General features: G+C 43.8%; 1 protein-coding gene across 4 annotated transcripts in view; it reads right to left on the bottom strand.

The window, feature by feature from the left end:
* Window positions 1-4486, bottom strand: part of Ncoa1 (nuclear receptor coactivator 1) — a 206445-nt gene extending 201959 nt beyond the window's left edge. For 3 of the 4 annotated variants that reach the window (XM_042696727.1, XM_042696729.1, XM_042696730.1), the window contains exon 1: window positions 4455-4485. The gene's annotated coding sequence lies outside the window, so the exon portion shown is untranslated. Of the gene's footprint in view, window positions 1-4454 lie in introns of all 4 variants that reach the window. The other variant, XM_042696731.1, reaches the window with a different exon arrangement.
* Between the last annotated feature and the right edge of the window lie 11805 nt (window positions 4487-16291).

Genomic DNA, 16291 nt, shown 5'->3' with positions numbered 1-16291 from the left:
TCACTAAAAAACAATAACATCAAATAACATTTTAGAAAGTATTTTTTCAACATTTATGTGTAAAATGAATTAGGCAAATGCATGTTAGCAAACAGCTTAAAAAAACTAAAATCAAGAGTTTAGTAGAGAAAAAGGGGAGGATCAGATCAATAATTTGGTTATTGCTCTACATTTAAAATGAAAGAAATTGTAGAGCTAGAATTAAAAATTTTTTTCAATGGTAAATTAGTGTGTGAAATGTCCACTTACTTGTCCATTCACTAGCTACTTTTAAATGTTTCACTATTGGCCAATCATATTTTAAGTAATACTGTTATTTAATACTGCAAGTTAATTTTTTTATCTTACACTAGTGTGAGAATTCACGGTTTCAATTTTAAACATAAAACTTGGGGTCTAATGCAGCTAAATAAATACCCAAGGTTACACCAACTAAGTATCTGGGAAAGCCAGAACACCAGCTGTCTAAAGTCAAAGCTCCATTTATAAAGGCAGTTTAAAAACTATCTGAAAATTACAAGCCAAAGGGGTAAAAATAAGGCATCACTTTGGAAAAATTAGATAATCTAGTGTTACTAGAACTTTGATCCCGCTGATGGGATTTTGCCTAGGTATGCACGTATTTTTATCAGTTTGGTCTCTCTGTTCTTAATGATTGGGTTCAGGGCCACTCACTAAAACCAACCATCACTACAATCCCCACTGAAACACCCAAGGGTGGGGAGCAGGGAGGAAATATATGACAAAATATATGTAATATGAGGGTAATGACTAGACTGATTTCAAGTCTTCTATACTCCTAGAGGGACTGTGGTTTCTATTTTAACATAAGCCACTTATCTTTTAAATATGGCAACTATACTAAGCTTTTCTAAAAGCTTTCACTTCAAAAAGTCTCAGAAATACTGTGTGGTAGATGGGTTATCGGGGAGGAAACATGGATATAACTCACTTCACCTGTATTTATGGAACTGAATTTACACGCTGGCATCTATATTTTACAACAAATTTCTTTACTCCAATGTATCTCTGGCAGAAATAGAAAAAAAAAACTATTTGAATACTCTATATTAACCCCAATACTATATACTCACAAATCATCTTCCAGATATATAGAAAAAAAATCTGTATGTCCTTAAGTTAAGTAACCAAGAATGGTATCTATTTGCCATTAGGCCATTTTATAACTTCTGACACCACCTAGAAAAACATAATTTAAGATACAAAGAAAGAAGAAAGGAAGTTTGAAATGTTTAGACCTCACCTCCAATAAACAGTAAAAAAAAAGATCAGAGACAATGAGGCTAGGGACCAAAGGTTAAATTCTTGACTAAAATGAGGGGAAGCAGTAAAGCTGTTCCCTATAATCTAGTCTATCCAAAAGTGTAAGAAAGTTATATAAAGTGGGAAGAAATACAGGTCTTTATCATCCAACTCCTGAAATACAAGTACTTCATCCAATTCCATACCCACTTCAGCATCCAATATTTGCAGATAATGTAGAAAGGTGCCCACCACAATGTTTTTGGACTTCTTCCAGGAAAGTAATAGATGGCCCTCTGAGAATTACTGTGATTATCATATTTAGAAGGCAAAATTACTGCAAGGCAATAATGAGCATCCTGGGGATCTCCTACGCTCTATAACTTAGGGGATTCCACTGAGTGTCATGTACTTGTTTTGACCTTCCATACCTGTCCTATAATTAAAAAAAAGAAGAAGAAGAAGGCCATATAACTTAAAGCCAATCAACTCCATGCAACACAATATTCAAACCATGTTTGAATCATAGTTTGTATATACCAAATCAGAGTCTGGTATGCAGTCCAAAAAAGATTTTCAAGGGATGTCCAATCCATTCACCACTCTACCTTTCAGCACCTCTACACCACCAGCGGCACTTACTCAACATTTAGCCCTAGTAAGACTGCTCACTGGATTAGCAGGATCAAGAGGACATGCAGAGAACATTCCATCCTGGGAACAACATCTTTAAATTATTTAGGCTTGTTTGCCACGTCTCCCTATAGAGTAAAAGCATATTTGCCAACACTTTCACAATATACAAGGGTCAGCACCATAGCAACCCAATCCTCAGCCCACCAAAAGATTAACACATACACAGAAAACAGGAAATTTAGAGAAAAAAAAAATCACACTTTGACCCTAGACTCCCTTAACAGTTAACTGTTTTGTAGTAACAGTATCTTTATATCACACCCACTTCATGTTATCCTTACAGCTTCCTGGCATAAGCAAGTTCTTGGGATTATACAAACTGCTGCTTCTGTTTCCAGCACAGTTTTCTAGAAATGAAACCTTGGAATTGAGGGAGAAAGAAAAACAAATGTTGGCAAAAGGAGGAAGGAAAATGCATTGTCTATATAATCCCAGTTAAAGTAGAACGATCACCATTAGTCTATCACCTTCCTTTACATATACACAAAAAGTAATAAACACAATCTTACAAATTTTCTCAGAAGAAAGAGATTAACTATAAACTATGCAAAATCCAAATTTTGCACCTGTAAGCCAAAGTTCAGTGTGAGTTAAATAAGTGTAATAAATTAGTGTGAAATGTGTACAAAAATCAAACCAAATATCTTGCTCTTATAAACAGTGGCCCTCTATTCTGTCTCCAAGTAATGTATATATATGTATTTAATATACATAATGTATAATATATAATGTATATTATGTGTGTATAAATATATATCCCTTATTTTGTCCTTTCTTTTTTGACCCACTGATTGGATAGAAAAAGTCTTAATAAGAAATTCAGAGAAAATAATGCAGACATTAGTTCATAAAACCAAGTTAGACCTTTACACAAAGTACAGGAGATAATGTAGAAATACGTCCATTTTATCGCCTTTATGACAAACTGCTTGAGGAATGCCTGCTTATTAAATGGAATCAAATCCCACGGCTACCTTTAACCCAAAACTATTTCTAATTTGAGAGCCAAAAGACCCAAGCAAATCACATTATTCCCAATGTGAAGAAATCCGACCCCCTTCCTACTACATCACTGCTTCTGTGAAACTAGCTGAGAGGCCCCTTTGGCCAACTTTTTTTTTTTTTTTTTTTTAAGACTAACCTCCAACCAACTCCAGAAGAGGAGACAAACCTCAAACAAATTTAACCCTTGAAACTCATCTCTGCAACTGTTCAACATAATCTAAGCTACAAGGCAGTAAGGTCTTGCAGACACTTACAGATTTCTTCACTACTGAAGTGTAAAGCATCATGCCTCATAAATCAAGATCCCTCTTGCCAGCCACTGGGTGCTGGGGCTACGCTTGGCCCCTCGTTCACCAACATCGTCCTGCACATTAAAAATTCACTGTCTCACGAGAAAAAGAATGTCACCTTCTCCACAAGGACACCCGCCCCTTCCGCGCGCGCCTCTACCGTGAACATGATGAACCAAGCAAGAACGGCTAGCAGATGCTCCAGCCTAAAGTTTTCCTCCCTACCAAACTCTGCGGCCACAGCCCCACGGCCTGTCCTTGTCACGCGCACGATTGACAAGTGCCTGATCCGCCGACTCCCTCCAATAGCATCAGACCAAGTAGTATCTGGCCCAGGGGAGTAACTGATTTAAAAAATAAATAAAATCATTAAAAAAAAAAAAAAAAGCCACCACAGCTCACAGCTGGGTAGCAAGGGCTAGAGACCCTGGTTTCCAGTCTCCCCTCATCTCTTCTAGAGACCAGCGAGAGCTAGTCCGACCACTGACCATTAACCAACCCCACCCCCGATCGTCTGCTCCAGACGTCTGCTTCCCCACGTAGGTCCTCGGCAGAACCCCGGGAAAGGAACCCAACCTGGGCTGCAGGGGGAAAATGTGCTTTATGCACTCATTGCTACCTCGGAAGCCCTCGCCCGGGGAGGGCAAAGGCAAAGGCGGCGGGGCTAGGCAGAAGTGCCGTCGAGGGCCGAGCCGTCGCGAAGGCATGCCACGGCAGCCCCCATTTCGCGGTCGGGGCGAGCGAGACTCGGAGAGGTTGGCGGGCCCGCCAAGGTCACGGCGCTCGTCGGGGCCGAGGGGCGCCCGCGCCGACTTCCGGCTCCCCCTCTCGGCGGCGGCTCGGGGCGCTCGCTCCCCCCCGGGCCCGCGGCCGCGCAGCCTCGCAGCCTCGCGCGCCCTCCGCGGATGCTCGCCCTCTGCTAAGTGGGGCAGGCGCAGCGCGGCGCGGGGACGGCGCTCCGCAGCGGGCTCGCCCGCCCGAGCAGCCCCCAGCTGCTGCCGTGACAGCTGCGACCTCCGCCCCCCGCAGCCGCGCCAGGCCGGGAGGGGAACTCGGGCGAAGTGGGAGCGGGAGCGGATCGCAGAGAAAGGCGAGCAGGGGCGGAGGGGCAGCTGTTCCCCGCCCCCTAGGGCCGCCGCGGCCGCGCGGCTCGTGACAGCTGCACCCACCGCGAGGCTCCCGCCCGCCGCCGCCACTCACCTGCCGCCGCCTCTGGGCCGCGCTCCGGGGCGCCGCGCTCGTAGGCGGTCGTGGCGGCGCCGCCGCGGCCTCCGCCGCTCCTCGACTGGGCGCCCGGTCCCCGGGGCCCAGGCGGCCGCCGCCGCCGCCGCCGCCGCTCTCCGGCCCCCTCCTCCGGAGCAAGGGTCCCCCCGCAGGGGGGATGCAGGGCGACCCCGGCGAAGGCTCCGCCCGAGGGAGTAGCGGCGAGCCGGCGGCCGAGGCGCTCGAGGCAGCGGTCCAACCGTCGGAGGTCGGAGCTCTGCGGATGGCGTCAGACTCCCGCTCGCCTGGCCTGAAGAACAGGCATTTCAGCCGCTCTCCGCGGCCGCCATGTTCTCCTCCTCCACCACGGCCGCCGCCGCCGCTGCCGCCGCCGCCCCCCGCTCGCGGCCCCGCCCCCTCCGCGCCCCGCCCCGCCCGCCGCCCGCGGCCCCGCCCCGCCCCGCCCCGCCCCGCCCGCCCGCCCGCCCGCCAGCCGCCCGCCGCCTGCGGCCGGCCGCCCGCGGCCCGGACCGCTCGGCCAGCGGGGGTCCCCGGCGACTCGGGGTCCTCGAGCTTCGACGGCGCGCCCCCGCCTGCCCTCCGAGGAGCCGCCCGCGCTCTCTGCCGGCCGCAGGCCCGCCCCGGCCCGCGTCCTAACGAAGTGTGGGGAAAGGAGGCCCAAGCTCCCCGCTCCCTCCCCTCCCCTCGGGGCGGTCCGCCGCCCGCGGCCGGGAAGCGGCCTCGAACCCCTGGCCGCTCCGGGCGGGGCCGCCGGGCCCGACGCCGCGCGCCGCCCTTTATCTTTCTGGGTGGGTGGTGCCCGCGCCCCAGGCCCCGCGGAGGGGGGCGGAGCAGGTCCGCCGCCGGTCTCCACTCCGGGGTTGTCTTACTTTGAGTGGGGCGCGTCCCGCGGGCCTCGCTGCTTCTATTCTGTGAAACGGGGAGGTGGTCGCCGAGGTGGTTTCTCAGGCTGTCAGACAAGGGAGAGGGAAGATGCTCTGCCCACTGGGTCTTACGGACGGAAAGACGGACCTGACACGGGCCCCGCTGTCCCGCGAGGCGGCTGTCCTTCACCGACCTTTCCCCTCGAGGGGGCCCACTCCTTCGTATTCCCTGATGGAAGGGCTACTTTCGAAGGTAATCTTCCTTGTCACTAGAGAAATCAGACATCAGCAGAACTGCCTCACGAGCAAGTGATGGCTTTATCTGGAAAGCGACCTGCACACCCAAGGACTGGCAAAGTAATTCCACGCTCCCTGCCCCGGGAAGTGCTCGGTGGAAAGTACACCGTCCTTCCTGGCATTCCTGGGCTGAGTAGCTAACCTCCAGCTCTCAGTCCTCTACTTCACCTACCTCAGCTACCCTGCTGCTGCTGGCTCTCTTCTTTCTTCTCAACAGCAGTCTGTAAATCCTTAAGCCCTTCCCATCCTCCTAACTGAATGTTGATCACACCAACCTCCCTCCACAGGCCGTACTCCATGCTGCTGTGGGTTCACTTAAGATAGGCTCTTAACTTCTAAGACAACCTCCAACGCACACCCACCTTCCTTCATGTAAGTTCATTTAATTGATTCTCATCAGGGCCTGTTTCCCATTCCAGTTCAATCTAAACATTGCAAAGTACCTTCTTCTGGTCTCTGGCACTTTCAAAGGAGTCATTTGTCCACCGCACTCATATCTCTACTGGACTCTGCCGATTGCCAGGTGCAGTGGACGCTTTGATCTTCCTAACTTGTGGCCTTCTACAGCACTGATGTTTCTGACTACTCCCTCTTGGTATTCTCTCTCCCCTGCCTTCTGCATCATTCTACCATTTCTCTACCTGCTTTCTGAACTTCCTTTCACTAGCAGAGATATGCCCAAGGTTATTATCCTCAAGGATTTCCATTTTCCCCCCTTTTCTCACAGATTAATTCTATTTCCAGAACTTCAACTCTTAATTCTTGGATCACCTTCTTCCAGCCCCCACCACCACCATGCTGCAGCATAGTATTTTAACTCTAAAGCAGCCCCAGTACACACAGTGCTCAGATCTTACTCATTTTGATTTTTGTATTTTTTTTAAAAAAAAAAACAGGGTCTTGGTATGTATCTAACTCAGGCTGACTCCAATTTTCAGTCTTCCTGCTTCAGGATCCCTAGAACAAGGATTGCAGTGTGCATCATCATGCCTAGCAAGTGCTGAGATCTTGCTGAGTGGTGAATGAAACTTAGGTATTGGTTATATTGCCACAGCCATCCAGGATGCTAAAGAAAGCATTCTTTTTCTAGATGATATTCCTTCTTAGTTAAACACTTGACTTTTTTTTTTTCTTCTTTACAAGTCCTAATCACTTACCAAAGCAGTTAAATCTCCCTCTTAACCTCTCCTAAATGGCCATCTTGTCCCTGGTCCTGTTCAGTTTTTCCGATTCCATCTGCTTTTACTAATCAGACACACTTTCTTAAATCCAGCTAGCCCCCACTTGCCCTCAGGAACCCTGATTACAGAGAGAAAGATTCATTAGTTAGATTTACTTCCTGAACCTTACAGTAGCCTCTCTAAAATCCATTTACTTTAGCCATGTAAGTGAAAATTTCTTTAGTCCCCAAAGTACTGTGCCAATCAATAAATAGGACTGACCCCAATTAAAGGAAAGTGATTTAAAGAGATTTTTTTCCAAAATGAAAATGTAAGATAATATTTAACTTTTATAACTTAGATAAATCTGATGTTAGTCTTGGCACTACTGATATTATACATTAATAGTAATTCTTTGGTGAAATAAAAATACATTAATTCTATGACCAGGATCTATAATACACCTATTGAACTTTCTCCAAAGTATAATAGATTTTCAGTTCTATAAAACTTATGGCTAGTGTATATGAAAGCATTCCAATTACTTAGGCAAGAACTGATTTAATGTTGACATTCTTTTTTTTCAATAGTTTTTTGCTTTGTAATAATGATATGGCCTCATAACATATTTAAAGAAAGAAAAGAAAAGAGATTTAAAAAACCCTCTGAGGCAGAGAAAAATAATACAATGAATATAATGTCACACAGTTCAAATATATATACATTTGTCTGTATAAATAAATCCAGTTATGGACTGGAAATGTGGCTTAGTGGTAGAGTGCTTGCCTAGCATACATGAAGCCCTGGGTTTGATTCCTCAGTACCACATAAACAGAAAAAGCCAAAAGTGGCACTCTGGCTCAAGTAGTAGAGTGCTAGCCTTGAACAAAATGAAGCTCAGGAACAGTGCCCAGACCCCAAGTTTAAGTCTTAGGATGGGCAAAAAAATAAAAATGCAGCTTATATATTCACTTTTACACAAAAATAAAGTCACACTATAAATGCTCATTGATATTCTGGTATTTTTCTATACAATATAATTTTCATTATTAATAATTGAATTCTCTTACACTAATATGTATTTAGTCACTTAACCAGTACCTTATCACAAATGTTTACAATGGTTCTGTTCTTTCCTTCTGTGTTTTTTAAATAATACTAAAACTGTTTTATCTTACAGTTTGAATATTTTCTTATAGTCAAAGCTTTACTTTTTACCACATTGACTTCTAAAAAATTTATTCTAAATTATGATCCTACCTACAGTGAATGGATGAACCTTCTACTTTCCACATGTAACCAGCTCTGTATTTTTATCAGTTTTGTATTGAATATTCTTTCATTTCTACATTGGTTTGCATTTTAGGTTTAAAAATTGGACAGAAATGAGTCTGGCACTAGCTTTGTGACCCTTGGAAAAACACTTTACCCTCTCTATAAAATAGCCTCATCTATAAAATAGAAGGCTAGGACTTGCTTCAAAGGATTATTGCAAAGATTAAATAAAAATGTATGCAAATTAGGTACAGTGGTACATACCCTGTAATCTTAGCTACTTGAAAGACAGATTGGGAAGATCAAGGTTTGAGGCCAGCCCAGGCAATAAAGTTCACAAGACTCTCATCTCAACCAATAAAAAGTGAGTAGAATACACCTGCCATCTCAGCTCCACAGAAATGCAAATGAGAGGATCACCATCCAAGCCAGCCTGGGCATAAATGTAGACCTCATTGGAAAAATAACTAAAGTAAAAAGGGCTAAGGGCATGGATAAAGTGGTAGAATGTCTGCCTAAGAAGTACAAGGCCTCAGTGCAAGCCCCCAGCACATCCCCCAAATGATCATAATATATGCAAAACACTTCAAATAGGATTTGACATTTAAGATTGCCCATGAAAAAGTAAAAATGAGCTCAAACTAATTAGTAAAAATCTGCCCAGCTATTCAGCAGGCTAGAATAATAGACACAGATAAAGCCAGCTGCGAAATTAACAGGATTCAGTGTCTTCTAAGGACATACTGCAGCTGTATATGTCATAATAATCCCCTTCTTTGAGTGACTACTGCTTTCCTATTCATTGGAAAACTTTGTGTTTTAAAATCATAGATATCAGGAAACTGTGGTGTTTGTAATTATATCAGTAAAAAGGAAACATCCCTCTTCTGCCTGTACCCTCTAAATCCTTTTTAACACAGATGAAGCCTCAGTTTACAGCCCAGGTGCAGCATTTTAGATAAAGGGTTTCTGAATACATCTCCAAACAACAGGACCTTGAGGCACTTTGCGGTCCAGATTGGATATTGAACCTTTTATATATGCTTTACTTTGAACCTCTCAAAAAATGTTTTTTTAACTAATAAGACCAGGAGTTGGTAGCTCACCTCTGTAATCCTAGCTTCTCAGGAGGCTGAAATCTGAGGATTATGGTTTGAAGCCAGCCAGACAGAAAAGTCCTTGTGAGACTGACTCCTATCTCCAATTAACCACTTAAAACCCAGAAGTGGTGTTATGGCTTAAGTGATAGAATGCTAGCCTTAAGTACAAAGAGGATCAGAAACAACAACCAGGACCTGAGTTCAAGCCCCACAACAGATTAAAAAAAAAGTACACTGCAATGAATTCTTTCCTTGTACCCTTCGAAGATTTTTTTTTTTTTAAAGTCTAGGTGCCACATTTGGAGGCCTGTTGTGGGTTTTGGGTGATGTCACACATATTCTACCCCCAAGCTTACCACAGTTTTTGTAATTGAGATTTGTTACCTTATGTTTATAACTTGCTATCATAGATGATCCTCTAAACAAATCATTCTTTCCTGGTTAGATATTGTGAAAAGTTGAGAACAACTAAGTTCACTTAGTTGATAAATGAAAATAGAAATCACTATAGCTCATGACTCAGATACTGCTACTGTTAATGTTTCAGTGTCTTCTTCTTTTCCTTTCCTCTCTGTGAAAAAATAGAAAATATTGAAAAGCTGGTCTTTTTTCACAAAAACTTATTTTGTCTAGCTGGGCAATGGTGACTGACACCTATAATCTCGCTACTCAGCAGATTGAGATCTGAGGTTTACAATTCAAAGCCAGCCCAGACAAGAAAGTCTGTGAGACTCTTATCTCCAATTAACACCCCCCCCCCCCCCCGAAAACTGGAAGTAGAACTGTGGCCCAAAGTGGTAGAGTGCTAGCCTTGAGCAAACGAGCTCAGGAACAGTGCCCAGGCCCAGTTCAAGCCCCACAACTCTCTCATACTCTTTCATACACACATCCACAATCTACAGTTAAAGAAATCTGATGAATATAAATCCCAAGTATTTCTCTAAATTTACTTCTGGTTCCTTCATTTATCTAATAAAGGTTACTAAATACCTCTACTATAAGCAAGATAACATTCTTCATCTAGACACAGGTTAGCATTACAGAACAAAATGTATATATATTTTTAGAAATCAGTTATCAGATATAAAAGCTATGCATTAACTATTCTATGATCTAGTTTTCTGTAAAATTGAAATCATATATTGAAATAATATTGATATCATATTTTGATTTTTTTTTTTTTGGTACCAGTTCTGAGGCTTAACTCAAAGCCTGGGCACTATCCCTGGGTTTCTTTTGCTCAAGACTAGCTTTATAGCTCTTGAGTTATGCTTTTGGGTTTTTTTGATGGTTTAGTGGAGATAAGAATTGGAGCTGGGAAGATGGCTGAGTGGTAGAGCTCTTGCCTTGCATGCATGAGGCCCTGGGTTCAATTCCCCAGCACCACATAAGCAAAAAGAAAAAAAGCCAGAGGTGGCGCTGTGGCTCAAGTGGTAGAGCTGAAGAGCTCTACCTGAGCTGAAGAGCTGAGGGACAGCACCCAGGCCCAGAGTTCAGGCCCCATAACTGGACCCAAAAAAAAGAGTCTCAGAATTTCCTGCCCAGGCTGGCTTCAAACCTCATTCCTCAGATCTCAGCCTCCTGAGTAGCTAGAATTATAGATGTGAGCTGCCAGCACCCGTCTTAATAGTATTTTTTTTTTCCGGTCAGTTGTAGGGCTTGCTTTGTATGCATGTATGTATGTATGTATTTATTTATTTAGGTCAGTCATGGGGCTTGAACTCTGGGTGCTGTCCCTCAGCTCTTCAGCTCAAGATGAGTGCTCTGCTTCTTGAGCCTTAGCGCCACCCCCAGTTTTCTGAGTGGTTTATTGGAGATTAGAGTCTGACGGACTTTCCTGCCTGGGCTGGCTTTGAACTACGATCCTCAGATCTCAGCCTTCTGAGTAGCTGGGATTTCAGGCATGAGTCACCATCACCCAGCTTGATGGTATTTCTTATAGGAATAATAACTTTCTTGAAAAAATATTGTGTTATTTCTTATAGAAAGAAATTCTACTTCTAGTGTCTACTTCTAATGTCTTGGTTTCTAAGGATTGTATTTATCCCACCATTTCCTTATTATTTAAAATTTGAGATGTTTTCTCTGTCTTCTTGATTCTGGATGCTTGCCTTAGACTTTATTATTCAAAGAAGTTATCAGATCAGAGGATAATGATTACTTCTTTAAGCAGTCTAAGATTTCAAATACTTCTAGAAGGAGGAACAAATTACTTGTACCTTTAGCTTCTTGTAGGTGCAATCAAGCAGATGGTTTTCTTCCCACTTTGGGAGATATGAATACTGAATGAGGAAGATTCACAGAATGGAGCCTCCAGAGATGGAGTTTGCCCTCTATGTAGCTCAGCTAGCTTTGCTCATAGCAACAGGAACAATTGCTAGAGTAGCACTCTTTCACTATCTTTAAGAGGTAGATTCTATCACCTGCAGGCTCTCCTAGGCCAGTGCCCTTGTATCAAGCATAAAACCAACAGTCTTGAACTTCATTAGGTTTGGCTTTACAAAGAAGAACCTAACGTTCTTCACTTGGTGCACTACTAATGCCACTCAATAGCTACCAATAGAACAATTCATTCGTCTGTATCTCTGCTGACCAATAATGATGTAAAATTTCTAGGAAAATGGGCTTTCCAACTGCTAGTGCTAGAAATAGGATCTGATAAAATAGCTGATACATGAGTGAAAACTCAAAGTGGAACCCATTAGTGTGTCCTCTGAAGAATTACTAGATAGAACCTGTGGAGAGGACTTCCCCTTAGATAACTAGGCAGGGGAGAGGGATTGCTTGGGGTGGGGGCTAGGGGAACTAGCCCAGACTTCCCAGCACTCCCAAGACACCACTGAGCTGCAGACACCAATGGATGCAAACAGGTGGCAGCAAATCTTTCTGGGTGGCCATGGCTATATGGCAACAAAAACAAATCCCTGGGTTTGCCGGGAGATAAGGGAACATGCTCCTTTTTTTTTTTTTTTCCTTTGGTTGGTCATGGGGCTTGAACTCTTCCTTTTTCTTTCACTTTATGGGAGAGAAATTCTGCCACTTAGAGGAAAGGCATGAGAAACCAGAGAAGGGGAAATACATGGCCATACTTCCCAAAGGCAAGTTAGCAGGACCCAAGTTTTTGAACACAAGCATTCTAAGGAGATTCAATCAGTCAATCAGTCAACAAGTTTTTGTTTTGTTTGTTTTGTTAGTCCTGGGGCCTGGACTCTGCTTGGGTGCTGTCCTTGAGTACTTTTGCTCCAGTAGCACTCTACCACTTGAGCTACAGTGCCACTTCCTGGTGGTTAATTGGAGATAAGAGTCTCACAGGCTTACTTGCCAGGGCTGGCTTCAAACCATGATCTTCAGATCTCAGACTCCTGAGTTGCTAGGATTACAGGCATGAGCTACTAGTGCCCAGCTCAACAAATATTTCTTTTTTTTTTTTTTTTGGTCCAATCGTGGGGCCTGAACTCTGGGCCTGAGCACTGTCCCTCAGCTCTTCAGCTCAAGGCTAGCGCTCTACCACTTGAGCCACAGCGCCACTTCCGGCTTTTTTTTTTTCTTTTTGCTTATGTGGTGCTGAGGAATCGAACCCAGGGCCTTGAGCATGCAAGGCAAGCGCTCTACCACTGAGCCACCTTCCCAGCCCTCAACAAATATTTCTTAAAAGCCAAACTTCAGGGGCTGGGAAGGTGGCAGGGCTGGGAAGGTGGCTCAGTGGTAGAGCGCTTGCCTTGCATGCTCAAGGCCCTGGGTTCGATTCCTCAGCACCACATAAGCAAACAGAAAAAAAAAAGCCGGAAGTGGCGCTGTGGCTCAAGTGGTAGAGCACTAGCCTTGAGCTGAAGAGCTGAGGGACAGCACCCAGGCCCAGAGCTCAGGCCCCACGACTGGACCCCCCCCTAAAAAAAAGTCAAACTTTATTCTAAGTGTTGAATGTCAGAAAAAAAATCTCTGTCCTCAACAGCTTATATTACAAAAGAAACAAAAAAGTAAATAAGTAAATAAGGCAAGATTTCATATAAATAATACATATATATATATATAAAGTGAAAACAGTGCTAAAATAATGCAACACTTAGAATTTTTCTTCACTACTAAGCTGAATAAAATCTAAGAATATTCTCCAGTTCACTTGTACAAATGCAGTCCTTGCATACTACAATAGGCTGAAAGCTCTTAAAGATGGAAGAAAAGCTACCTGTTCTTAAAGCACTCATCTTCATGTATAGAAGTTGTATGTCCAATTAACCATAAGTTGGTACTACATAGCTTCATTTGGGAGCACCATTCACGGAGCCCACATGTGTCAATGATATCCTTCAAGCTGAGTATATCTTAGTTCACAAGCTGAGAGCCTATATCTAGCTTCACTTGTGATTCCAAGGAAGAGTTCCAGGTCTCCCCTCTGTTGTTTCAAACCCCCATGTCCTTCCTCTTCCTCCCTGCTTCATCTTCTTTGTGACTTATCAAAGAGTTAGCCATCTCCTCACTTTTCTACTCCCCAAGGGCAGGCAACACTAGGGACACACTTTCTCTTGGTTCTTTCCTCATCTAATTGAACTGATTTTCCAATATCCACATACTCTTTTTTTTTTTTTTTTGGTCAGTCATGAGGGCTGAACTCTGGGCCTAGGCACTGTCCCTCAACTCTTCAGCTTAAGGCTAGCACCCTACCACTTGAGCCATAGTGCCACTTCCAGCTTTTTGCTGTTTATGTGGTGCTGAGGAATCGAACCCAGGACCTCATGCATGCAAGGCAGGCACTCTACCACTGAGCCACCTTCCCAGCCCTCCACAAACTCTTTAGGCAGGACAATGAGGCCTACAGAATTTAAGTGACTTAGCCACTGTCAAATGGCTAGTTAGTTGTTCCCCACAAAGCCATCTTTGCTAAGGTGAGTCTATCTAGAAGAAGGCTTTTGGAGACAAAGTTTTATGGGCTTAATAGGTCTTGTTTACCTGCTGCTCCCTATTAGAGTAAAAAGGAAGAATTTCTAGTTAACCAAACAGGGGTAATTCACAGAGCAATAAACTCTTACCATCCAGAGATGGAGGAGTAGAAGCATGATTTTTCAGTGGTTAGGAGGTGAGGGGGCAGAGGGACCAAGGTTAACTCCTTGAGAAGTGTGGTGATGGGAGAAGATATAGCAATCAAGAACTTAAATAGACATTAAGAGATCATATGTTATATGGGAAATAAGAACATGAAGGTAGGCAGAGATTATTTATTTGAAAAGATTGAAGTTACAACAAAGGGAAATTATTGGTCAAATAAGATCTGATCCTCAACACACAGTAGGAATTTTATAAGAATGTTTGACAAATGAATGAGCAAATGATACCACCTTCCTGCTGCATTTTTGCACTCAATAACAAAAATTTAGGTACAAATTAAAGATTTTTTTTGCCAGTCCTGGGGCTTTCACTCAGGGCCTGGGCACTGTCCCTGAGCTTTTGCTCAAGGCTAGTACTCTACCACTTAAGTCACAGCACCCCTTCCAGCCTTTTCTGTGTATGTGGCACTGAGGAATTGAACCCAGGGCTTCATGCATGCTAGGCAAGCACTCTACCATTAAGCCACATTCCCAACCCTAAAGACTGTTTTTAAAAGGAAATGAGCTGGGTGCCAGTGGCTCATGCCTATAATCCTATTCAGGAGGCTGAGATCTGAGGATCACAGTTTGAAGCCAGCCCAGGTAGGAATAGTCTATGAGACTCTTATGTCCAATAAACTACTTAAGAAAATGAAAGTGGTGCTGTGGCTCAAGTGGTGGAGCTCTCACCTTGAGCAAAAGAAGCTCAGAGACAGTGCCCCGGCCCAGAATTCAAGCCCCAGGTCCAGCAAAATAATAATAATAATAGTAACAGTAAGGAAATGAAGGTTGAAATATAACACAGATGGCTTCCTTGGCCAATGCATTGGATGATATCCAGGAAACAAAGACAAATTGTCAGTAGTTACTGCCATAAAGAGAAAGTGACAGTTCTGGTGACTTCAGTGCTGATGTTAATTAGAACTGTACATTACAGCATCAAGTTATTTATCATCCTGAGTTCTCAATGCCAAGTGAAATTGATCATGTACATTTTTACATAATAACTAGTAGGGTAGCTGGTGCCCTTGACAGACATTTGATCCTCCCAAATCAAGTAATTGTACCTTGATACAGGCCAGATGTTCAAAATGTTGAACAATTGGTATGACTTAGAAGTCAACCAACAAACTAGCCCTAAATAACCAGTACAGCTGCACCTGCCTGTCCTGTCAAAATATGCTGTTTCTTCCACTGATGCTCAGAGACAAACAGTTCCAAATGTTTAAGAGACTTTTCTGTTGGGTGGAAAAGTATGTGAAGCAGAGTCACATGCTACCAGAGAAACTTCTTCCCCAGAAATTCTTAGCCTGTTGCTTCTCCGTCCATTAGATTAGAGTTTATTCACTGTTCCTTCAACTTTGTTCTCCAGATATCAGCAACCCCCATGATGGCCACTTGTCCAGTCTCCCTATTCCTTAACTCATCTAACTTTTGGGCCTGCAGCACCTATATGAGATCTTCCCTAGGTTAATCTGTGCCAATTACCTACTCCCCTGCAAATATATGCAATATTATGCTATCTATCCCAATTGCATTATTATTTTTTTGCCAGTCCTGGACCTTGAACTCAGGGCTTTCGTACTGTCCCTGAGCTTCTTTTGCTCAAGGCTAGCACTCTACCACTTGAGCCACAGCAATACTTCTGGCTTTTTCTGTTTATGTGGTACTGAAGAACTGAATCCTGGGCTAAGCCACATTCCCAGCCCCAATTGTATTCTTGATAAGACAACTATGGGGGAGATAAACACAAATTTTATGATAAGAGCAGAATTGTAGAAACTAAGAAGTTGTAGACAGACAATAATACCCAGAGATAAGGTTCCTTGAAAGCCGAGCACCAGTGGCTCACGCCTGTAATCCTAGCTACTGAGGAGGCTGAGATTTGAGGATCCCAGTTCAAAGCCAGCCCACGCAAGAAAGTCCATGAGACTCTTATCTCCAATTAACCAACAGAAAACCAGAAGTGACACTGTAGCTCAAAGTGGCAGAGCACTAGCCTTGAGCTGAAGAGCTCAGGGACAGCACCCAGGCGCA

This window comes from Dipodomys spectabilis, unplaced genomic scaffold, assembly GCF_019054845.1.
Source record: "Dipodomys spectabilis isolate Male_0828 unplaced genomic scaffold, ASM1905484v1 ptg000210l, whole genome shotgun sequence".
Lineage (NCBI taxonomy): Eukaryota > Metazoa > Chordata > Mammalia > Rodentia > Heteromyidae > Dipodomys > Dipodomys spectabilis.
This window is presented reverse-complemented; position numbering and strand designations above follow the sequence as displayed.